Source organism: Cervus elaphus, chromosome 20, assembly GCF_910594005.1.
Source record: "Cervus elaphus chromosome 20, mCerEla1.1, whole genome shotgun sequence".
NCBI lineage: Eukaryota > Metazoa > Chordata > Mammalia > Artiodactyla > Cervidae > Cervus > Cervus elaphus.
In genome coordinates, this window is record NC_057834.1 from 33,037,978 (window position 1) to 33,063,215 (window position 25,238).

The 25,238-nt window shown below is 51.5% G+C and overlaps 2 protein-coding genes and 1 pseudogene across 3 annotated transcripts in view; 1 reads left to right on the plus strand and 2 right to left on the minus strand.

The window, feature by feature from the left end:
- KCNJ9 (potassium inwardly rectifying channel subfamily J member 9) overlaps window positions 1-25,238 on the minus strand; it is a 59,399-nt gene that overhangs the window by 14,985 nt on the left and 19,176 nt on the right. The window contains exons 2-4 of the mRNA XM_043876448.1: window positions 20,436-20,604; window positions 14,180-15,023; window positions 9,598-9,688 (exon numbers count right to left, since the gene is read on the minus strand). The gene's annotated coding sequence lies outside the window, so the exon portion shown is untranslated. The remainder of the gene's footprint in view (window positions 1-9,597; window positions 9,689-14,179; window positions 15,024-20,435; window positions 20,605-25,238) is intronic.
- The window catches only part of KCNJ10 (potassium inwardly rectifying channel subfamily J member 10), a 34,879-nt gene continuing 12,745 nt past the window's right edge, over window positions 3,105-25,238 (plus strand). Inside the window, exon 1 of one of the 2 annotated variants that reach the window (XM_043876452.1) lies at window positions 3,105-3,512. The gene's annotated coding sequence lies outside the window, so the exon portion shown is untranslated. Of the gene's footprint in view, window positions 3,513-11,585; window positions 11,733-25,238 lie in introns of those variants that run through there. The other variant, XM_043876453.1, reaches the window with a different exon arrangement.
- On the minus strand, window positions 13,101-16,133 carry LOC122676418 (annotated as a pseudogene).

The window sequence follows — 25,238 nt, forward strand, 5'->3', positions numbered from 1 at the left end:
CTCTGTGCTCTGAGGAAGCTCCTGCCCTATTATGGATGAGATAAAAGAGGAGATGAGGCCGAAATTGGAAGGAGTGAGTTGGAAAGAAGTCATTGAAAATAAGAAAGACAGAACTTGCTAAAGTGAGGAATGGGGTGGGGGGGAGATCCTCAAAGGAAGACGGTTCCCCAAATTGGGAAACACTGGACTTTGCAACCCTGGCAAATTTCTCATACCAACGTGTGCTCATAGTGATGAATTTAAGTTTCAACCACGCAAATTCACTCTAGCATTACCTTGAGACAAACTTTGGAGTCCAACATATGTGGATTCAAATTCCAAATCTAACATTTTCTGCTATGTTACCATAGGTGAGCTGCCAAACCTCTCTGTTTTCCCATCTCAAGTAATATGTGTATCTTGCATAGTGAACACTCACAAATATGAATTTCCTATGCCTTTACTATTGATTCCATATTGGGCTCCTAGTGACTGTTTTGAGACTTCTCTTTTGTAACAAGACAAAAATTAAAAACTGACTATGCAAAAAGCAATATACATAATAGATATCTCTATAATTATATAAAACATAAAAGAACAAAACTTCTATTTAAATCACTATTTTAAAATGGAAAACTTAACAATGCCATTCAAGCTATCTGTGCACTTTCTACCGTCTCCACACACCTGCCATTCTAGAGCTTCTAAATGCTTTCTAACTGTCCAGTCCTGCCACACTTTGAGTTTCAGTGAATGACTTTTCTGAACTACACAGAAGTGAAGACCATTTGTAAGGAACTTCTCCAGAGACTTCTTCACCACTGGGTATCTCTTTCTGCTTCTGCTCTTTGACTCTTCCTCCCCCAACTCCTCAGAGGAGTACTCTAAGCGTCAAGCTAGCGAGTTTGGGCTATGACCTGTTAGCAAGGGCCACCAGTTTCGGGTTTTGATCCAAGGACACAGGGTGAATACAGGCTGCCTCTTCCTTTGAGACTGGAGGGAAAGGTGAAGGGCGGGTCAAAGTCCTAGGCTGCTAGGGATCTTCCTGACCATAAAAGTGGCCATGAAATGAAAAAGAATATCCTAGAGAAATAGGCCAAAGGGAGACATGACAGAATTTAGTTGACCTGCCAATGGATGGAGCACAGGGTAAGGGTGAAGAATGAAGATGACTTCTAACTTTTTATTATGATTGACCGGGAGAAACACAGAGTAAGGACGGAAGTCATGAGAAGTGTCACACTTGGGGTGGAAGATGATGAGTTCAATTTGGTGCCTGTCCAATTAAGAGTGGAAATCCCCAGCAAGGAACTGGAATTGTGGAGGTAACCCTCTGAAGACAGCCTAAGACTAAAGACAGAGATCTGGGTATAACTCAGGAAACATAGTTGGAGCCATGTAAGTGATGAAGGCTCCAGGGGCAGGACATGGAAAGAGAACATAAGACTAAACCTTGAGTATTGGAGGCAGAAACTGTATGTTGGGATGTAGGGGCAGTGGAAGAAGATGAGACTGGAGTGGTCCAGGTCATAAGAGGCCTTCTGTTCCATGGTTATGAATTTGGACTTGATTTATAGATAATGGGCAGTCATTGAAAGCTTAAACTGGGAAGTGAAACAGTCAGATTTGTGTTTCAGAGACATTGGCGTTTCTTTTTAAAAGAAGGATTTCATGATTTGAAGGATTATTAGAGAGGAGAATGACTAAAGGTGGGTGTTGGAAGGCTGCTGCAGTAATCCTGGTGAGAGGTGATGGGGTCCTGGACCACTGGCAGGATGATGAGCTAGAGAGGAAGGGAGTGGGATTTATGGGATTTAGAAAGTAGATGCAATGCCTAGATAAGGGAGGTGAAGAAAGAGTCTAGGATTGCTGCCAGGTTTCATCTTGAGTCACCTTTCTTGTTCAGGAAAAATCTAGAATTGTTGTCAGGTTACCTCCTGACCCGCCTTTTTGCTCAGGAAGAGGCTAGGATTGCTCCCAGATTTCCTCTTGAGTCACCATTCTGCTCACCTCCAGATTAACCTCCCTAAAATTCTGCTATAGCTTTGTCTCCCCCCTGCTCAAGACACCTTCATTGCTCTCCACCGCCTTCAGAGCTGACCATGAATGGGCACAGCTCTATATTTGGTCCAGATCTTCCCTCACCACAATCACTATACCTGGGGTGCTTACCTTCAGCCCAGTACAACCCCCTCCGCCCCCGCACCCCCCACCATGGGGGCTGTTTGGACATTTATCCATTATAGGGTGTTTAGAAGGTTGAACTAAGCTAAAATTTCAAGTTTCTTTCCTTTTCTCCCCCCAAGATGTATATCAACTCAATATGATAATACTGTTTACTGATTAGTAGTTAAATATCTATAATGTATAGAAATGGGGAAATAAATTATTTCTTTCTTAATACATGCCAAGAATGCGAGATTGTGGAGAAAAACCTCTCAAAACATGGATTCAGATAATTAAATAAGTCCTTTGTGATGATATGGTTGAGAACCACCACCCTATATTCCAGTCCAAGATGGACCACTTTGTCGCTGTTTCTTTCGCAAGCCTACTTGTATTTTCCTGTCCTGCCAGAACTGTGTGAATGCAGTTGTCTCTGCCTTAAATTCCCTCCCCATCATCTCCTAGTACCTGAATCCTCTGCATTCTTTAGGGACCTTATCGGAAGTCTGTCCTCCCACCTAAGACCTCCTAAGTAGAGAGCTCTTTCCCTTTCTGCAGCCTCCAGCACCTCCCAGGCACTAGGGCTGCGTGTTCTGTCTTCTCTCAAACCAAGCCACTGCAGGTGGGAATGATGTCTGCGCATTTCGCAGCGCTTAGAAAACCGCAAACAGCGTGGAAATGGTGCCGAGGGATATAGCCGGGTAGACCCCGGAGCCCGCCCCTTCGGCGCTGCCTGTCGGGCCACTGGGCGGGTGCTGAATTCATTTCCACCTCATTAACTCGGCCCCAGGCCCGCCCCCGCCAGCTCCCGCTCCTGTTCCCCATCCCTGACACGACCGCCTCCTTTTTCTTCCTTCTCTTTTCCTCTGTCACCTTGCCAGCTCGGCTTCTATCGCTTCGCCTATCGTCTCTCCATCTCTTTCTCCCGAGTCTGTCTGGGTCTCTGTCTTCGGGTGTTGCTCTCTGCCCGGTTCCTCCAGCTGTCTGGGGCTCCGCTTCGTTGCTCCACATGCCCCGCCCCCTGCCCAGGCCCCTCCAATCCCGGCGGCTCGGGCCTGGCGCTCCACGTTCCCATTGGCCTGTCCGGAGCCCCCCGCCCCCGCCCGCCCGGCCCCTCCAGGTCCCTCCATTCACGCAAAGTTTGGCTCTGCGCTGCGGAGGGAGGGGGCGGCCCGGCCCGGCCCAGCTCTGCCCCCGGCCGGCCCGACCCCAGCCCCGGCCCCTGGACCAGCCCTTATCTGATCCCAGCTCCGGGTTTAAGAGTCCTGGCCCTGCCGGTCGCGCAGCTCCGTTCCTCACGCCCGCCCGCCCCGTCCGTCCGTCTGTCCCGCTGCCCATCCGAGGGGCCATTCCACCCTGGACCCAAGGTAAGACCCTGGCCCTAATGAAAGAGTGCCGCCGCCTAGGCCCGGGTCCTGTTTACCTCACTCTCCGGAGATACCGGGGCCCCCAGTCCCTGGGTCCCCACCCTGACTGGCCTCAGTGGTACAGCCCTATTCCTTAGCCTCCCACCTTGGGCGTCTGGGAAGGGCTCTCCAAGAAGGGAAATTTACCTAAGCTGGTCACCTCAGCGCTTTCAGCCCAGGAAGGGGCTTTCCTAATACCCCTTCCTATTGGGCAGACCTGCAGTTGCATCACAGCCTTCCAACTAATACAGTAACTACCACATCTAACCATGCACGCCCCACAGGCACTCCAGACAGCGCCCCCTTTTCCCAGGATCATCAGGTTACTCCCACTCCCATGCCCAGCCCCTTTCCCCGTCCCCATGCTGTGACACGTAGTTTCACCCACACACAGCTCACACAGCGGAAGAAAGCTGTATGTGTAACTACTGCTCCGATTAGGGAGTCATAGTAACTTGGTATGACAGGGGCCCCCCTGCCCACTCAATTTCTTCCCTCCACTCCAACTTGCCTCCCATTTCAAGACATACCTCCCTGTTAATAACCCCCTTCCTTCTGCAGAGTGAGACAGTTGGGAAAGTGGGGTGGTGAAGAAACCAATACAAATTTGGACCCCAAAGGAGGCCTAGGCTTAAAGCCTGATGCTGTTACTTATTGATACACATTCTGGCTAAAGATTTTTAGCCTGTCTGCCTTGGTTGTGGTGCTTGAATTTTTTTTTTTTTTCCTCACCAGGACTGCTTTAGGCATTTCTGGGTGGGAGGGAGATGACGATGAGAGATTTGGTGTCCTGTCAGGAGTGACACTTGTTTAGGAATGAGGGGGGCTTGGGGTGGGTATCAGAAAACCAGTTTGAGGAGAGACCAGCAGCTACCACTGAGTTCCATTTAGTTTCATCTTGAAACTGTCTCCCTAGTCTCCAAGGATTTCTGTTCTATGTTCCTGGCATGATGGTGGGCACCATCCTGTGCTGAGGGGCAGGCTTGTTAATTCCTCACAGTATAAGCAGGGTACTAGGGACCAAGTGTAGAAGGAACCAGGTGTCCTGGTTTATAGTTAGTTCTTCAGGGAGGAAGAAATGAGGGAGGCGAGGGAGGGAAGGCGTCATGCCAAGGAGGGGGCCAGGGCTGGGCTAGAGAGGCAATAGCACGGCCCAGGCAGTGCCAACTCCTTTTCGCCACCCTCCAGTCCTTTGGTGGTGGTGGCGCGGGAGGGAGAGAGGGGGTGTTGGGGGTGATCTGGGCCAGTCCAGCCTCCCAAAGCCCTTGCCAACCTAGGTCCTGAAAGGAGCCGCTGTTTTCTGAGCCGTCCCCCCACCCTCCACCCTGAGCGGAGCAGCCAACTTGTCTCAGTGGGTATCAAATGGCAATGACTCCACTGGGGTGGGGGGGGGGTTATGGTCTCATCCCTTCTGTGGTTCAATGCAGAATCCCACTGCTGCCCCCTACTCTGCGGGAAAAAATCTGTCTCCCCAACATTGCCCCACATGCAGTCTGTGGACACATCTGTTTGTGTGGGAGGGCTAGTTGTCAGGCCCCTGGCATCTCCCACCTCGTCCCTGTGCCCCACTGGACGGTGGGTGCCCCATCTCTGCGCCTGCACCTCTGTGCACACTGGCTTGGGCTAGAAGGGAAGGGCCTGGCATAAGACCCAGGGGCCTCCTTCCCCTCCCTCCCTAGGGACCAGAAAGACTGGGACACCAATGAAATCCTCTAGGGCCACGCTGGGACTGATGGAATAAGGGGTTTAGGGCTCTGGGTGGGGGAGTGAGTCATGCAGAAAGACCCACTTGTACAAAAAGGAGAAACGGCCTCTTGCACCTTTTAGTAAAATGTTTGGTTTCTGCACACAAGATGGAAGGTAGGCTGAACCCCCTGGCATTGGTGGGGAGGGAAAGAGATGTTGGGCCACAGAGCCCCTCAGCTTTCCTGCCAAGGCTTATTTAGGACAGAACGAAGAAACTTCCACTCTCAATCCCCTCCCCAGCCAGCCTAGATTCTTCTCTTGCCTGACTGGTCAGTGCTACAGTCCCGGTTGAGGCCAAGCTGTCCAGGACGATGGTGAGGCCCTGGAAGGGGCAGAGAGAAGGGAGAGTCCAAGGCACACTGTTAAGATGAAACTGCAGAAAGATGAGAGAGATGGGAGATCTGGAATCCAACTGTTTTAGCACCCAGTGAAGGGTGGTTGGAAGGGGCAGCTCTTGGAAATCAGAGCTTTCTGAGTTTACCATATCACCCCTTCTCTTCCATAGGCAGTGTTCAATGCTTTTCCTCCTTCATCCAAGTTTATTATAGGTGTTGCCACATTTTCATGGAGACAGTGCATCTGCATGGCCCCTCTGCATCCCCTCCCACCATCAGAACCTTGAAAGGGCAGAGAGAAAGGGATTATGGGAAAAACTCTCCCGTGGGAGTCAGCCAGCTGGGAGCTGGATTTGAGGTTGTGGGGAGAAGGGAGGGGTTGGCTCTGGAATGCAAGAGAGAAGTGAGAACTGAAATGGTGGCCTGGAGAAGGAGGCTGGAGAAGCATGGGCTTGAGAAGGCTTAATTAGCACTTCAGGTCCCTGAAAAGGTGTAGTATTGAAGGAGTGGATGTGGCCAATGGCAGAAGACCTGGGGGAAGGGTTGGGGCTGCAACTTGAAGGACTTAGGCTAGATTTCAGGAAGCATGTCCATAGAAGGAAAGAGATCTGAAATGGAGTTTGGAAAAGAGAGGGAGACCACCTTGTGGACTCTAGCAAAAACAAAAAAGCTCCCGAACAAAAAAAAAGCCCACCATTAAGGCTTGTGAGGGGAGTTGTGAAACTCAGAGACATGCAGGGATTACTGTAACAGGTCAAGAGGCCTCTTCTGGAAGGAAGGTGTGACCCACAGTGAGTCCCAGGGTGCATTTCTGTTGCCTGAGAGGCAGAGGCATAGTGTTAGGAGCACAGTCTTGGAGTCAGACTTCCTGGGTTTACTATCCGTCTTCTGCCGCTTCGTAGCTACACGTTTCCTCATCCTTACAATGGGGCCAAAAATTATAGTTGTAGATTAAGAGACTCAGTATTTGTAAAGGGCCTGGAATGGTGCTGAACAAGTGAAAACTAAAAAGATACAGTTGTTGGTTGTCGTGGTTCTCCCACTTATGTGACTCTTTCTACTCCATTATCTTGCCTGGCTCCTGGGCCTGCCAGAGCCCTTCCTTGGGGCTTTTTCTGAGGTCTGTCCTGGGACTCTATCTCTCCACCCTTCTAGACTTTGGAAAGGAGGGAGAATTATCAAGTTGTTTAAGATGAGCTTCCTTTCTTCATTCCAACAGTCTGGCCACAGCCAGAGCCTGGGTCTCCACGTCCCTGGCCCTTTCTTTCCGTAAGTTTTCACCAAGCAGATGTCCTGTGTTCAACTCAAGACATGATAAATGTAACTGAGCTGTTAAACTTCCCTAAAATAGTGTCTTTCCCCACTCTGGGCAACTTATTTCTTCCAGCCAAAGATGGCAGCTTCTTCCTGTCCCCACATCTCACCCTGGTCCCCCCATGGCTCTGCCTGTCCCCTCCCTGCCCATTTCCCCCCACCCCCACAACTCCTTTCAGGTGTGTGAGCCGACCTCTTCCCTGTCCCTGATCAGCCTGTCCATCCCACTAGCCTGGGTGCCTACAGCAGCCTCCTTACGACTTTCCTGACTCCCGCCTTTCTTTCTCCTTGATTCTCTCCCTTAACTTCATGGAATCATCCCTGAAATTGTCATCATGAAGCATCAGTTTTACCTTGCCCCTTTCCTACCCAGACATCTCTATTGGTTTTCAGACTAAAGTTCCCAATCACAGTCTTCAAGCTGTTTTATACCAGCCTTTCTCCTATCCCCTCCAGCACCCCCTCTTTAGGGACCCCAATCTATTCAGACCTTGTACTGGGGGAGCATATCCCACGGCAGTCCCCGAGCCACACCCTTCCACCTTGGGCTCTCACATAGACCTATGGATCTTAACCTTGCCCCTCCTGCAAATCTCCATCCTCCTATTTCCCTATCTGCTCTATCATTTTGTACCCCTTCGTGTCAGCATCCTGCCTGTCCCTTGTCCTTTGTGTCTGTGACTTTGCCCAGGACAACCTGGGCAGTGGTAATATTGGAGGGGACATCCTGTCTCCTTCAATAACGGGGGCTCCTCTAGGGAGGGGCCTACACCCTTGTCAGATTGTGGACTCCCTGAAGCAAGCGCATCTTTTCCCTTCCCGGATCCCTCTACCCCAGGGCACAGAGTGCCTACTGACCAGCTTCATTCTAGGTTAAAGTCTTTCTGGTTGCTAATTCTAGGTGAGGATCCTGACTTTTAAGGCTTTAGAAGCTTAGGAGTGTCCTAGACTAGGGTGCACATTCGTGCATGCTAAGTCACTTTAGTCATGTCCAACCCTGTCAAGAATACTAGAGTGGGTTGTCATGCCCTCCTCCAGGGGATCTCCCTGACCCAGGGATCAAACCTGCATCTCTTACATCTCCTGCATTGGCAGGCAGGTTCTATCCACTAGTGCCACCTGGGAAGCCCAGACTAGGGTATACATAAGACCCTATTATCCAATTCTCCTGGGAACTGCCAGAGACATTTATCTCCTACAAAGCTCCCCATCCTGTGGAGACAGTTTCATCCTAAGATTATAGGCAGCAAATTAAGCATTGCCGGCCCAAACACAAAAATCCACATGGGTATCCACAGAAGTTTTCTCTCCTCACCAGGAAGGTCTGTCTGCCTCTGCCTGATGTTGGACTTGTCAGTGGGCATCTGGATTGCAAAAGGGGCAGAGACCAGAATCCAACCTGAGACAGGCCCGTGTTCTTGAGCATACCTCTGGGCGGGAGCTTGCAGGCTAGGAGACATGTGGAGATAGTTCTCAAGTGGGGTTAAGCCTGACCTTTTAGCATTATATACTCAGCTTCACCCCTCATCCTAGTTCTAACCCCAAGACCTTTTCCCTACATCTAAATTTCCCTGGTTGATCTGCTTTAAAAAAAAGAAAAAAAAAGACACAGGCAATGGCAAGAGGAGAAGGTAAGGATGTCTGTGTCTAGGGAGGTTGTTCTCAAACTTGTTGATTTCAGGACTCCCTTCACATCTTAAAAATTATTGAGTTTTGTTCATGTGGATTATATCTGCTGATAGGTTAGAAAGGAGAGCAAACTTAAAATATGTATTAATTCATTCAAAATTAACAATCAACCTGTTTTGGATGTCAACTTTAATGACATATTTTTAATGAAAAATAGCTATATTTAAAAACAAAAGTTTAGTAAGTGGCACTGTCTCCCTGTCTCCAATCTGTGTGATATCTGGCTTCACAGAAGACAGCTGGTATCTCATATCTGCTTCTGCATTCAATATGTTACAATATCACATTGATTCTGGAAAATTCTACTGAACACCCATGGAAAATGAAAATGAAAAAAAAAAGCAAATGACATATTAGCATTATTACGAAGATAGGTTTGGAAAAGCCCTCGGTGATCTGAATATCCTGGCTGATTTCTCTCAGCTGCCCATGGTCTTCTGAATATTTTCACTAGGGAGGCAGTATGGGATAGTGATTCATCACATGGGCTCTGGAGACAGACTACCTACTGAGCTTTAATCTCAGTTCTATCACTTGCTAGTTGTACAACCCTGGGCAAATTATTAACATCTCTGGGCTTCAGTTGTCTTGTCTATAAAATGGAACTTTTAAATAGTGTCTAGTTTTTAGAATTGTTGAGAATTAGATGATGTAAGGCTAGAAAAGGGCCTAACATAATGCTGAATAATATGAGCTCTTAGTAAATCCCAGAGCCTTGTCCCTGAATCCACTGCCCATGGGCCCAGAAGGCAGGGTGATGCAGAACTGACCTTTCCCATGTTGCAGATGTGGGCTTCTTGAACCAGACAGAAAAAGTGATTTGTGTGAGGTCCCAGAAAAAGTTAACAGGGTTGTTGGGCCTGAACCCAGGAGTCCTAACTCTTAGTCCTGCACTCTCCCCCTCAGACTGTTTCAGTGGAGGGAAAAAACTCAAGATCCTCAGAGAGGGGAGCAGACCTTACCTTTCCCCCAGCAATCCCAAGTGTGCCATCCATGGCTAAGGGCAGAGCAGGAAGGCGGATAGTGGGGAGGACCTCCTGGCATCAACAGCAACTGCAGAAGGAGAAAGCAAGCCAGGAGAAGGCATTCCTCAGCCCCGGTTTTCCATTGTGCCTTGCCCGGAGCACTTCTGTAAACTGGCCCCAACCCTCTCTCCTGTGGGTTCCTGACCCAGGGCAGAGGGAGTCTGTAGTCAGCAACACTGCTCCTCCGTGGCGTCCCTTTTCCTACTCTCTGCCTGCAGCCCTTTCCCGAGCATCACTCCCTCTCCATCTCCCAGCCCTAGGGTGACTTTCTGCGTTGCTCCAACCCTGCCCTTTGTCCTGTGGGCCACAGGCAGTGCACGCACCTTGGGAAGGCAGGGATGGTGCTGAAGGTGCTAGTGGAGGCCGGGGAGGGACTGGGGGGTGGTCCCTGGCCAGGAGGAGAAGCCTCTTCCCACAGCCTGGGAAAGGGGATGAGGCAGAGGGGGAGACAGACAAACATATGCTGGTGGGGGCAGGGGTGGAGGGGAGCTAGTTCCGGCTCTTCCTCTATCAGCCAGATCCCCCTGGGCTGAGCCGTAGGCACTACCTTGTCTGAAGCCTAAACACCCCGAACTCCAGGCACACACCCTGAGCAGGATTCTGGACGGTCAGGACCCACGTGCAGCCTGGAGACTCTGAGACATGGCAGACTGAGGTTTGAGACCTTGCTGCCTATTGCTTGGTTTTGCCTCTCCCACCCACACAGTTCCCTTGAATAGATGGGAAAACTGAGGCCAAAAGTGGGTGGGCTCAGACTGCGCACGTGCTTCTTCAAGAGTCCAGCCTGGGCGGAAGGATCCTGGTCTTCCACGGCACTGCCCCTCCTCCTCCCAGTCCCCCTGGCTTTTTCCACTTGGAGAGTCCTGACAAGTGGCAGGTTTGGGGGCCCTGGGCTAGTCTCCTTCCCCTGTCTCCTGGGCAGTGCCCCCAGGGGAGCCCTTGGGGGCTAAGATCTCTACAGTCTCAGCCCTGCCCCATCCCCTGCCTCCACCCACGAGGCTGGCAGCAGCGCCCCCCCTCCCCTGGGCTGTGGGACTGGGAGAGGGCCGAGGGGCTGGCCCTGCATACTAATGTCCTGCCCATTGTCAAAGCCCCTTTGTGCCCGGGAGCTCCATTGAGGCGGCTCCGGGGCGGGCACAATGGGGGCTCTGTCCCCGAGTTCCCCCAAACAGTCACCTGCTTTCAGAGCCTCCCCCCACCCCCACCCCCACCCACCCCAGTGTCCGGAGGGCCCAGTGAGCGCGGGGGAATGAGCCCAAGGCCGGGGGGGATGGGCAGGAGGCGACCCCCCCTTCCCTGGGCAGGCTGGGGAGATGGGCACCCGGCAGGGAGTGGCCCCGGCTCCCAGGGGGCGGGGCCCGGCAGTCTCTGGACCGACTTGGAATTCAGGTTCCATGAGGCCGGCCCAGGGGAAGGGGCACGCAGCCTGCCCACTCCTTGGCTCCACATGCCCAGGCACCGCGGCCGGTGGCTGCCCGCCTCTCCTCCCCCTTCCACCACGAGGCTCATATATGCAGAGACACACAGGCGCACGCTCTTGCATGCGGCCCCACACACGCTCTGGTCCGCACGTCTGAGCGGAGGCGGCGCCTGGACCCAGCAGGGCGACTCAGGCACACCGACCCACCCGCCCTCCACCTGCCCTGCGCCCCTTCCACCAGCCTCGGGCAGCTCAGCGCCAGTCCCCCGCCCCCCACCGTGCCCTCGCTGCCCCCTGCTGCTCCAACACAGGTTATAACAAGTTTGCACTTGTGACTTCAAGAATGTAGCCCTGAGGCGGGAAATGTCCCACTGCTCCAGACCGCTCCTGCTTATATGTTAACCACAGACGCCGCCTCCGCTGAACTCTGAACAGGCTCCCCTCATCTCACTGCCCACAGAGAGGTTTGGTGGGCCCAGGACCCCCCGGCCCAGAGCTCCGCCAAACGCTGAATGGAGCAATGTGGGAAAGATTAACCCCAAGCCGCCCAGACCCAGGGCGACCACCTTTGCGCCTGCCCAGGGCACTCCGGGTCACAGCCTCTTACAGCCCTGTGAGGTAGACGGCATCATTATTATCTTCCTATTTTACGGTAAGGCTCTGACCAGGCGGCGTGATATATCCAGGTGGCAAGACTGGGACTGTATTCTGGCACGGAGGTTTCTTGCTGCCTGGATTTTTTTGGGGGGCGGGTGGGGGTTGTTGGTCACTGTCTGCCTAGGGGCTCCCTGGTTGGCTTGGTGATATAAATCCACCTGCAATGCAGGAGACCCAGGAGACTCGGGTTTGATCCCTGGGCCAGGAAGATTCCCTGGAGGAGGGCATGGCAACCCACTCCAGTACTCTTGCTGGGAAAATCCCATGGACAGAAGAGTCTGACAGGCTACAGTCCGTGGGGCCGCAAAGAGCCGGACATGACTGAAAGGTCTGAGTTCACACGCGCACTGCCTGCCTCTTGACTTCCTTGGATAACCTACTCCATGTGGAATTCTATCAGAGCCATCTTTTGCCCATCTTCGTTGGGAAGGGCATTTTGGGATGGGTGGTAGAGGGGGAAAAAAGGTACAAGAAGCTTAAATGGGTTTCTCAGTCTAGAAAGAACTTCAAAAGGTCACCTTGATCGCTGACTGCCTCTGGGCAGGGTGGGTCTACCTCCTTTCATTTGTTGCCTTCCAGTGAGCCCCACTCCCCTCTGCTGATTGGATCACTGGGGAGAGAAGCCACATGGCCTTCTTGTCTAGGGTTTAGGGATTGAGATCTGTATTAATTTTAAGTTCGTGACACCTGACTCTGACCTTCCCTGTTAATATCCTACGTCTGTATAAGGATCTATGGGCTTTCCTGGTAGCTCAGCTGGTAGAGAATCTGCCTGCAATGCAGGAGACCCTGGTGTGATTCCTGGGTCAGGAAAATCCCCTGGAGAAGGGATTGTCTATGCACTCCAGTTTTCATGGGCTTTCCTGGTGGCTCAGATCTGGGATCAAAGCCAGGTCTCCTGCATTGCTGGTGAAATCTTTACCAGTAGGACCCTTCTATTCCTTACCCCACTGCTCATCTTGGATGCTTCCCGACTGGCTACCAGATTCAGCTTAAGCTGCATGATTCCTCTGTCTTCCTCCATGCATGAACACTCTGCCCCAGTCTTTATTCTCTGGTTCTTCCATCTCCAAGTGCTCCTTCAAATGCTCCCCACTGGAGAAGGGGGCCTGGCCAAAATACAACTTCAGCCCGTCCGGCAGCACTCTGCCTCAGAGGAGGGATGGGGGGAAGCCACCTCGGAATCTAGTTCTGCGTCTAGTCAGTATCTTCGTGCCACCCTGCCCCCGAACTTCTACTCAGACAAGGACTGTGGATGAGGGCTAAGTGGACAGTGGGGGAAGGATGGAGAGATTCCCTCCCAGGGTGACAGTAGACCTTCCCTAGGTTTCTCTGTAAGAGGGTCAGGGATTGTTGTTCATGCTCAAAACCTGAGAAGGAAAGGGAGTGGCGAGGGCACTCGTCGGGGAAGGTGGATCAGTTTCCTGAATACACATCAGAGGCACAGCGTACCTATGGGTTTCCATCTCCATTGAGGGTAAAAATAAAGAGGAAATTGTTCAGGCAGCAGCAGGTCAATTTTGACTTAACGGGAAGCACTTCCTGGGTGTAAGAGATTACTAGGCAAAGGGGAAGGATGAAGAAAGGTGGAGGACCCACTCCCCTTGAGGAGAAAGAGAGGCCTGGTTAAGTCTCCTATTGAACAGAGGTGGGAGGTCTAGGAGACAGTTTCAAAGGGGCTCAGAGCCCCTGCGGGCCGCGTGATTTCTAGCTGTCTCAGAGAAACTCTCTTGATCAGCTCCACAAACCCTTCAGAGAGTGTTGTTGGATCTGCCCTCTCCTAATGGGCCCCCCACTTGCTGTTTCTTCCAGCTCTTCTTGGTCTATCTCTGGGCCAGCTGCTGTTGGGGGAGGGCGGGTTAGGGTTTGGATTAGGCTCCTGAGGCCTGCTGATGGCGCACTGCACACCCTGGGCTGGGGCTGTGGTTGGGGGGCAAGACCTCAGTGGCTAATGCTCCCAGGTTGGCCCTTCTGGACCCGAGGATCAAGGAAGGATCTTGTAGGAAGAGAGAGGCTGGGATGAAGAAAGCCCGGGTCATTGTCTGATTCTGGTGCTACAAGCCAGCTCTGTGACTGTGGGAAAGTTACTCAGCTTTTCTGGGACTTGGCTTCCTCTTCGGTGGGATGAGGGGATTGGACAAGGTGACCGTGGGGGCCTCCCAGCGCCGACACGCCGTGACGGTACAGCGGTCAGAGGAAAAGCACAGACCTCGGTTTCAGAGGGCCTGGGTTCACCTTGCGGTCACCTCCTCCTCACTAGTGGCCCTCCTGGGCGAGTCTGGCTCCGCCCATTCATATGAGGGCAATGGCATCACCCAGCTCCCAGGGAGGATACAGGACGATGCAGCGTGCGAACACGCAGCACATGGCCTGGCTCATCGTAAGGACCGAGGCGGGGAAGTCCACGGCACACGGGAGCACAGACGAGGGGCAGCAACTCACCTGAGGCTGCGGGCACCCAGAAGGGCTTCCCAGAGAAACTGACATCCACACTGAGGCTTGTGGGAGGGGTAGAGAGCGACCAAGGGGTGTGGGGAGAGGAAGGGAGCTTCACCGAAGAGGCCCCGCTGTTTGCCGAGAACTGTCGGTGAGAAAGAGCATGGCCCATTCAGGCTCTGGGAGAAGCTCAGTGTGGCTGGAGGACAGAGGCCGTGTGTGAGGGGCACGTGGGGGGCCAAGAACACTGATGCTGGAGAGGGCAGCAGAGGGCAGCTCACGACACACTCTGACCTGCCTGGAATCCTAGGAGCTTGTGAGTTGGGGTCCCGCCACTTCTGTTGCATCTTCCTTTTCCTACTTTTCTTTTTCCCAAGCTCAGTCCTCTTGTCTTTGGTCATGTGGGTACACGGAAGCACTGGGCTCCCCAAGAGGACCTGGTTGGTCCAGGGAGAAGCTCTGGCCCCCAGCTATCTGACTTGGGACCAGCCTGGGGTCCAGGTCTGGAGTTTTCTGCCTCTCTCCTTTCCCACCATCAAAGAAAGGTCTGCTTTCTGCTGAAGGCTCTGGATTCCTTGCATTGAGGCTCCCTGTGTACCCACGGTGGACCTTGGCTGCCGCACTGCCCCCTCATCATATAGAGACGTGAGAGTGTTGGTGGAGGTGGGCTGAGGGTAGTGCGGGGTGAGCACAGAGGGAAGCTAGACAGAAGACAGGCCTTCAGCCTGGAGTAAAGGCTGATGGGGAGACCGAGTCAGTGCCCTCCACTGTGCAAAAGCTGACGCTGTCATGGGAAACTCGGAGGAAGGACTTCCCAAGGATGAAGCAGGTCACACGCCAAAAATGGAGCCTGAGGGAGGGAAAAGAAATGTACAATATCAATCCTATGGGTTCTTTTAAAGCCAAGAACTACTTAGCCAAAGCTCTGTACTAGGCACTGAGGAGGTTACAAAGATGAACACTGCACTGGTCAGGAAGCAGTTCAGAAATGATTCTTCTGGGACTTTCTTGATAGTCTAGTGGCTAAGACTCCATGCTTCCAATGCAGGGAGGCCCAGGTTCCATCCTTTGTCTGGGAACTAGATTCCACATGCTGCAGCTAAGACCCAGAGCTTCCAAATAAATAAATAATTTAAAATAAAAGAAATGATTCTCTTGACTGGGACGGTGAGCATGATCCTTCCTGGGAGTGGAACAGATAAAAGGGCCCCTCTGGCAGCGTCTCCTGAGGATGCTTCCACACTGGGGGTGACGCTCATGCCTCCTCTGCTGCCTACATTGCCTCTTGGAGCCTCCACCGACTGGGCCCAAGGCCTCCCTCCTCACTAGCCGCACAGTGTCTAAGGTCCCAGACAGGAAAGGGGACCGAGAAGGGGACCCGCAGCCAGGAGGTGGTCAGCCTCCCTGTTATCTCTCAGGTGGGAAGTCGCACTGGTCCCAGGACCCTAAGAAGCCAGTCCCATCAGCCTGGCCTCTCTCTGGCATCCCAGACCTGCTGGCAGCTCAGTGGCTCCCTGGCCTCCACCCCAAAAACCTTATCTCCTGGGGCCTGGCATCCTGGGCTCTTTAAAAAATTTCAAACAGAATTTGTTTTATCATTGCTTAGTGACTTATTCTTTTAAAGCTCCATCAGCAGGGGGAATGGAGACCACTTCCGCCCTGACACCTTGGGTAACCAAGGCATTATCGTCCTTTGGACCCGCACCTCAGTGCCTTGTTTCCTGAGGTACTCCACAGTTAATGGGAGTACCTTCCAGGCCTCAGTCATTCCCTGGCCAATCACAAGGATCTGCACACCCTTCTTGACAACTTCCTGCTCATCTGTAGTCTGCACACCAGGAAAATTCTCAGTTTCTGTTAAGATGTCCCCCTGGCCACACTTTGTAGTCCTTATAGATTTTGGTAGAGCCTGGTACTTCACTTGCCCCCATGAGAGGGTAGCAATTTCAGGTGAAGACATAAGGAACTTAACTGAAATCCAGTGTGCTCTCTTCAGAGATGCCTTTTGAAACAGCTGTGTGCTTTACCCCTCATCCTGGGCTCTGAGCAGCCTGCCAGCTGCCTGGAGCCATCAAGGCTGGGGTGGGGGGTGGGGAGCAGGAGGGCCAGGGGCTGCAGGGCATGATGGAGGAACTGGATTCTATTGGGCATCCCTCACTGAACACCTTTCCTACCGTTTGGCAGGGTGAATGGGTTTGGAGGGAGCTTCACCTTGGGAATTATAGGGAAGCAGGATGAAGGAGGTGGGCTGAAAGCCTCCTCCAATTCCAGGGCTGTAGTAAGTCCTACTTCATGAAGCACTGTTACCCGGGAGAAAGGACAAATAAGAAAGGGGGAGCTGGAGCACCGTCAAGCCCGAGGGGGCGTGGAGAGGCACCGTGAGTAAAGGTCCACGGGACTTGGAGAACAGAGGGTCCAGCTTTGCCATTATATAAACGTCAGCAAGTTACTTTACCTCTCTGAGCCTTCGTTTCTCTAATTTGGTAGATATTTTTCTTTCATCTGCAAAGTAGGCTAATAATAATACCTTATATTTACATAAGGGCCTTAGAGATCTCACAGACTAACTCCTGTAATCCCAACCACACAATGGAAAGTTTTATTGCCTCCTTAGGTGCGGAAATGGAGCCCTAGAGAGATGAGGAGATTGATTGGAGTTCCCATGCCTGGTAAATGGCACAGACCAGGATGGCAAATAGTGGGAAAGAAGAGTAGATAGGGACCTCTGGCTGTGACTCAGACCTGCCAAGATAACAAACAGGTTTCATTTGTAAGGCTAACTGCATTGGAAAATGGCTCTCTGTATCACCATGTTGAGAAAGATTCTGAGGCTCAGTGAGAAAAAAAATGGACTGTGATGAACTGGTGATATCTTTGAAGGGCGGGGGGTGGAGTAAGTGACGGCCCACCTGCAGTATGGTTGGCATCCCCAGCCAGGAGTCAGACCATAGTTTCATGTCTAAGTCCTTTCCCCATACTAATCAGTTAGGTGAAGGTCAAAGGCACCTGCTTAAAAGAGAACTAAGATATAGCCTCTGCCTTCAAAGAGCTCACCATCTCTCAAGGACAGGGGAGTACTAAACAGATGATGTGGTAAAACGTCCCAGGAATGTAGAGGGCATCTAGAGGGCATTCTTGGTGGAGGGGCCTGCTTGATAAAAGATTGGGGGCTGTGCAAGTGGGGTGCAGGCTGCATTTGAAGAGCCAATGGCAGTTCTGTATGGCTAGAATATGAGGTCCAAAGGGTAAAAGAACCAGAGGGAGAGGCTGTGAAAATCAGGGTGGCATCAGATGGGGAAGGATTCAGAATGCTATGTCTAGACGTTTGGGTTTTATTGCAGAAGCTGTGGAACTCCTTGAGGATGGAAAGCCAGAGTGATGGGATGTAACTGTTGTCAAAAGGCGCTGCTGCGGCTGAGATGGTGGGGGTGAGGGAGGCGAGGCTGGGGGTGGGGAGACAGAAGGTCATTGCAGTGTTTCAGGTGAAAGAGAACTTGGGCAGCCTCAGAGGAGATGGAGAGAAGCCCACAAAGGCAGAATTGATAAGACCTAGTGAGCCGCTGGGGGTGGGGGGCGGGCAGGAGAGAAACAGAGGGTGACTCTAAGTTTGCAACTTGGGCACTGAATGGGTGGTGATTCTGCGAACAAGAGGGGAAGCACAGAAGAGACCTGGTAAAACTGTTACCTCCAGTTAGAGGGAGCCTGTAAGGGTTGGACCTAGGGGGCAGAGGTGAGGGGAGATCCGAGGGAGTGGCTGAAACAGCCGAGGAAATGGGAGCAGAGTGGTTAGAGATGAGAACCAAGGAGGATCCCTGAGAAACATCAGTAAGTCAGGGTCAGCAAGAGGCCACAGCAAGAGAGATGGGCCAGATGTAAAGAGATAGGGAGATGGGATTTCCCTGGTGGTCCAGTGGTTAAGACTCTGCGCTTCTAATGCAGGGTATGCTGGTTCAATCCCTGGTCAGGGAACTAAGATGCCACAAGCCGTACTGTGCGGCCAAAAAAAATTAAAAAAAGAAGAAGAAGAAAAGAGAGAGGGAGGAGAGAGCCTGGAGGACCACCTCAGAGAGTGATGGTGAGACCCTCCACAGTCTGTACTGACCCATCCAGTGCGCTAGGTACACCTGTGTGCTTATCTAACTCTCCCAATGCCCTGGTGAGGTTGGTATCATTAGACCCTTTTTTTTTTGCAGATAAAGGAGAAGGAAACTCAAACAGTTTAAGTGATTTTCCCCAAATCCCAAAGCCTAGACATGGCAGAGCTACTAAGAGCTAATCAAGGTCTCCAGATCAGTGGATCTCCATCACATCGCAGTTGAGAGTCAAAGGAGAGTCAAAGGAGAGAGTGTCCGGAACGGACAGGCTGGTCATCAGTCTCACATGATGCAGAGACTGCTGGGGTCAAGGGCTGAGAAAACGCCCTTGGGTTTGATGACTGGAAATTCAGCTGTGACCTTGGAGACAGCTTCCTGGAGCTCTAGCTGCCACCCAGCTTACTGTGAGGATCAAGTGAAATTGCTTCTAACATGCTTTGCAGAACGCAGAGCCTGGTAGTGTGAAGGAGACTGGTGCTCTTGTTTTTATTGTTATTAAATATTAATAGGTTGGCCCACTTGAGATTGCTGACATTTTAAAAAATGGGTAATTTCGTATGGTTTAAGCTAATCGTAAAAGGAGTGAGCTGGGGTGGAGGTAGGGTGGCCGGAGCAGGAGCAGCCCAGCTGCCCTGGGCACAGGCAGTCTCCTGGGGCTGGGGTGCCCTGCCCCCTGGTGGTGGGAAGGTGCGCTTCAGCACAGACCGCGGCGGGCTGTCGGGGGCAGGTAACCTGGTGAAGCTTGAATTCGCGGAGCCCTCTCATCTCTTCTGCTCCCCTCCAGCCATCTGTAGTCTTACCAGCACCCTCTATGCTAAGTGCAGCTGGGCATGGGGGTGAACTCTCCCAGGGGGCCTCTGTCTGGAAGAATACTTCTAACTTCCAAACTAGGGTGATCCTCTCAACTAGTATCATTGAGGATCAGTTGGGTTCTATGGGGAAGCTCAGGAACCCAGGCCAGGTGGTGACTGATTAAAGAGTCAGGGCAGGCTGACACATGAACCAACCCCTTGGTCATCGCCAGCCCGGCTCCTCTGAAACCTCCCCCAGTGTCCTTGGGGACCTTTTCGGTGCCTCAGGTCTTACCGATGACAATGAAATAACAATGACAACAGATGCTATTTGTATTAATGCCATTGCTTCTGAGCGCCTCAGCTGTGTCTTAGCGCCTGATTTTTCTGGTGCTTCACTCGAGATGAGGAGGGGTGGGTTAATATCTCTGAGACGCTCTTCTGAGGTGAGGGCCCAGACGGGGCCAGGCCGGGAGGCTCCCGGGATGGCTGGAGCTGGGGCTGAGGAGGCACTGGTGCATCCTTTGTCCTCAGCTGAACTCCGCGTGGTGCCAAGCTCCTCACACAGGCCAGGATGTGCCGCCCTGCGGCCCCACACAATGGGTAGGGGCAGACGCTATGGCCGGGTGGTGACTCACAGAGGGAGCACACGCCGGGGGCAAGGGGAGGCAGGTGCATCAAAGAGGCAGTCGTCACCGGCTGCACGTGCCAGGAAGTCATCTCCCTCTCCAGCTGGGGAAGGAGGTCCCCGAGGAGCCATCCCCCCTCCCCCCGCCCCGGTAGTTCTTTGCAGGAACACTCTTCCCTTCTCCTATGGGACAGAAGTCACTGCCAGGGAATGGGGCGGAGGAAGGGGCTGTGGTCCTAATCAGCCCACACTGGCTGGGGTGGCGTCTGGACAGAGGAGAACATCTGACATGGCTCCATCTCTGTGTTCCTCCCTCTTTTGACCGGAAAGCACATGGAGGGTCAGAAGGGCCAGATGGAGGTCACAGGCTCCCAGGAAATGCTTTGAAGGCTTTTATCCTTTCTTTTGATCAGACTATGAGAACTTTCCAAACGTTGACACAAGGGAAGAAAAGCCTATTCTTCCTTGGGCCAGGGCCTTGTGTCAGGCCAAGGCTAGAGGATGGGAGGGAAGGGGAAGGAGACAGGAGGGTGGGAGGCAGAGCCTGCAGTGACTCAGCTGTCAAGGCAGGCCCCGGACACACACACGGCCCTTTTTTTTCCCACCTCAAGATTTGTGTGCGTCTGGCTCGGTTTCTATTTGTTTATTTTCTTTGGGGCAGGACAGGAGGAAGATTAATGAACAAAGACATCAACTTTCAAAAGAACCCCAAACCCAACTCCATTCTTCTCCCAACCTTGAGGGCTTACATAATCCTGAGTGCTTTTCTTCCAGGCCTTCCTTGACACCGTCTCCTTTCTCCTCTCTTCCCCTCGCTCACATTGAGAACACTTGGAAGCCTAGAAATGCCTCTTTTCAGTCCCCACTGTGCAGCTGATCTCCTCCTGGAGGCCTCCAAGGTCGCTATTCAAGTTGGAGCTGGTATCCAAAACAGAGATAATATGGTTGGTGAGAGGAGGCTAAGCGGTAGTCTCCTGTCTCCACCAAGGCCCGTGGGAGGGATAGGACCCATCTGTACCGGGAGGGGCTCAGGCTGGACCTGGACTTTTAAAGCAGGACATGACCTTGATAACTCTCAGGCACAGTGCATCCCAAATTGACCCAGCAACAGGTACTAAAAGGCAGAAGGAATTTTATCCCAGAAGATATAGGGGTGGGTCATAAGCTCCCACACCGTGGATATCCTTGAAATCTGATTTGTCTTTTAAATTATATAAAAGTTTCTCTCTACTCCGTTTTACATTGTTTGTTGAATATTGGGGCTTCCCTGGTGGCTCAGACAGTAAAGAATTTGCCTGCGATGCAGGAGACCTGGGTTCAATCCCTGGGTTGGGAAAATCCCCTGGAGAAGGGACCTTCTCCAGTATTCTTGCCTGGAGAATCCCATGGACAGAGGAGGCTGGCAGGCTACAGTCCATGGGTCGCAAAGAGTTGGACATGACTGAGCGACTAACACTTAACTGTGTAATATTAACTATGTTTAATAGTAAAATAAGATTTCCCCTCAGAATCCTTGAGTGAAATTGATATCTTAGGAAGGTATGTTAAATTTAATCCGGTGGCTTTGAGCACCTCCTGGCACCCTAGTTTGAGAAGTATGGAGCTAATCTGATGCCCTTTTCCCCACAATTAAGGAAATAATGGCCAAAGAAGTTTAAATACCTACCCAAGATCACTGTTAGTTAGAGGCAGAGTTGAGGCAGGTACCGAAAGCTCTTGTTCCCAGTCCAGCCCACTGCCTACCTATGAGTTCCTGATACCCTTGCTCCGTCTCCAGGATGCTAGGCTCAGACACACACCTAACTCAGCTGTCTAAGATGTGTATGGGCTTGGAGACCTGCCCAGCCTCCAGCTCTGAGGCCGATCATGCTCACAACCCCACTGTTTGTGCATAGGGCTCTCCCAGCGCATAGCGCCTGAGCATGATGGGCAGTTGTTGGGACAGAGTGAGCTGGCACTATGACTTCCTGTTTCTAGCCCCCCATTCATTATCTGTACCCCACTGTGAATGGTTCAGGTATTCCTGTACCTTCAAACCTAAAATAATCGGATAGTGGGAACTCTTCCTATCTTCCTAGAAACTGCCTCCCTCTCTGACCCCATTTCCAAATCCCTGCATCAAGAAGCCATTTCTGGAGGGAAGAAATAGGGCGGCTGGGAGGTTGTGGGGCTCAGAATGCCTCTACTAACATGGGCACCTTGGCTTTGGGATATGGGTGGGGATACAGTGTGACGCAGATTTTGGAGGTCGAGCTGTGATTTGATGGATAGCATAGTATTCCCTCGGGCTTCCCCGGTGGCTCAGACAGTAAAGAATCCACCTGCAATGCAGGAGACCTGGGTTTGATCCCTGGGTTGGGAAGATCCCCTGGAGAAGGGAATGGCTAACCACTCCAGTATTCTTGCCTGGAGAATCCCATGGACAGAGGAACCTGGTGGGCTACAGTCCATGGGGTCGCAAAGAGTGGGACACAACTGAGTGACTCACACACACACACACACACAGAATATTCCTCCATATCACCATCTTCCAAAATCACATGTCCAGGATGCAAGACAGGAGGCAGAAGAAACTTGGAGGAGAAGAATGGATGGGCCAGATAGATGTAGGGGGAATGAAAAGACAAAGAGGAAGGTGAAAAGGAGGACAGACCAGGGGAGACACATCTTGGTAAAACAGCCAGTGTGAAATATGAGCAGGGCAGTGCAGATGATAGAAGAGATGAGAAGAGAGTTGGGAGCAGGGTACAAGGGGAGGAATGCGGAGGATAAAGACCTGTCGTGCAAACCTAGAAGGAACACGAGGACGGAGCAGTCACACAACAAAGAGCATGACCACCGACCCTCGGACGCACCCTGGGTGACGGCTGTGCTTTCTTCACCCCTGGCTGGCTCCCGCGAGCCCCCATCCTGCTCCAGGTGTCCGTCTTCTCTGGGTGTTGAGCGTGAAATTTGCTCAGCAAAGGCAAGTTCACTGTAATGTTAGCCTGAAGCTATAGTGGAGAGAACTTTGTAATGCAGCCAGAACTAGATACTAGTCTCAGCTCTGCTACTTATATATTGGGTCACCTGGGCTCCTTGAACCCCAGTTCCATAAGTAACTGAAGAATGGAAATTCTGCCCGGGACATCCTGGGCAGTCCAGTGGTTACGATTTCGCCTTCCAACACAGGAGGTGTGTGTTTGATCCCTGGTTGGGGAGTTTAGATTCCACATGCCTTGTGGCCAAAAAACCAAGACATAAAACAGAAGCAATATTGTAAGAAATTCAATAAAGACTTTAAAAATGGTCCACATTCAAAAGAAAAAAAAAAAAACACCTTAAAAAAAAAAAAAAGAAACAAAACAAAACTCTGTTCCCCAGAGTTGCTGCAAAGATGAAATGTGACGTGCTGGTCTAAACTAGGCATTCAGGAAAGGATAGTTGCCCTCATTCTCTCTCCTGTTTCCCTGAAGCAGCCGTCAGGAAGAGGAAGTACTCCGTGGTCAGAAGAGAAGACTCCCCGGGGGGCTCTGTGAGTGGGCGTGCACCACAGGGAGGGGACCAGGTCCCTGCATCTGACCCCTGTGGGAGGCGCGGGGCTCGATACCCATGCAGTGTGGCTCTTGCCCCGCATTCTGACAGCCCAACCTTTAAATCCATGAAGCTGACCACATGGCAGGAGAGTTATGGGATCAGAGCCCATCGCTGTTTTCCCACTTGTCCCCTCAAGTCTCATGTGCTGTCAACACTTCAACCAAAATGACTGGCTCCTCTCCCCGCTGGCCCTGGATCTCCTCAATGCTATACCTATTGTTCCTACTGCTCCCTTCCCTGAGGGGCCTTCTCTTTGACCCCCACCCCCAAACTCCAATCTCTAAGGGTCCAGATCTTGCCTTCAGGCTCAGTCCCAGTGCCACCTTTATCTATAACATACTCTCCCCTGGGTGAAACAGTCAGGTGTGGAGGAAAAATCTCAACTCTTGCTTGTTACTTACTGATTATGTTTCCTGGTAAAAAATGAGGATAATAGAAATTATATAACATTAAAATATCCCCAACAAATTAGCCCAGTGCCTTGTTGTCTTTCCAGCTCCGTCGCCTTGAGCTAAGCTGTCACCTTCCCTTTGCAGAGTCCCCCAGGACGTCTCGGATCCTCCCCCGCCTTGTGGTGCTTACCACATCTTGCCTGCTTTGTGGTCATCTCCCTTATTTGATTGTAAGGTCCTCAAGGCTAGAATCTATATCCAACTTACCTCCATAATTTGAGTGTCCCGTTTAGAATCCGCACCTAGTAAACGTTCATTGTATAAATGCATGAACACACACCTGAGACTGCATACATACTCCCACGCAGTGGGTGCATCATTACAGATGAGGGTGTGTGGTTTGTTTGCATATCTAATAGTGCTAATAGTTAGTTATTGGCGTTTCAGTGGATACAGGAAAGAGAAAAATCATCATAAGAAAAATCAAAAGAAGATACAAACAAGAATGGGGAGTGAGAAGGCCCCAGAGGGAGCGAGACCCTGAACCAGCGTGAAGTTCCATCTGTTGTACCCAGGCAGAGAGCTTCCATATGTCCGAGTCCTCGTGGGGGATGATTCTCAGTATGCTTACATTGGCCGCTGTGGCTGGAGTGACTTGGGAGAACCCTCCTACTCATTTATTCACTCATAAACTACTTCTTGAGTACCTACTGTGCGTCATACATTGTGTTAATCATACGTCAGGCTAATCGAGATATGTTATACCTGAATCCTCATTTCAATAAGCTTCTTTGTAGTAGAAGACACATGTTATACCAAGTAGATTGCAGTAGAAGATATAGATGGAATATAAATATACACACACACACATATATATATATATATATTTTTTTTTTTTTTTTTTTTTTCTTCAGAGGCTTTACTTAAGGCTCTGGGGGTCAGAGAAGTCCTCATGGAAGAGCAGTCATTTGAAATGGGCTCTGAAAGATATCTCGGCTATATAAAGACAAGGAGAAAGGGAGTCCAGGAAGTGACAAGAGCGTGAACAATCCCTTGAAGGCAGGAAAGCCTGGGGGTGTACAGCAGGGAGCAGCGGACTGCTGGTTTGTCTGAAGTTTACCAAGGACAGAAGAGGCAGGAAATAACGCTGGAAAGAAGGTACAAAAGCAGACTCTGCGAATGCTCCAGACTGAGTTTGGCCTCTATTTGATACCTAGGGGACACATCATCTGTCAAACCTAAACCAAGAGTAGAAGGGATAGAGCTGAGGAGGATCTGAGATAGTTATAGTACAATGACAAATGGGGTTTGGAAGCAGAGAGGTTTGGGAGGCCAAAGACCTCAATTTAGCAGTCCCGTCATCTCCCGTAGCTTCAGTTTCCTCATTCATAAAGCAAGGATTGTAACCTGAACACCTCCTAGGAATGCCATGAGGGTACAAGTGCTGTGTGAAGTCGTGGGTGCATGTGCGCTGAGGCGTGATCAGAGGCGCAGCTTCGGAAGTGTGAGCCAGCAGCAGTGGAGGGAGGATTTGGGGACAGAAAGAATAGAGACAGGAGATGAGGAGGAGGCTGATGATTCAGA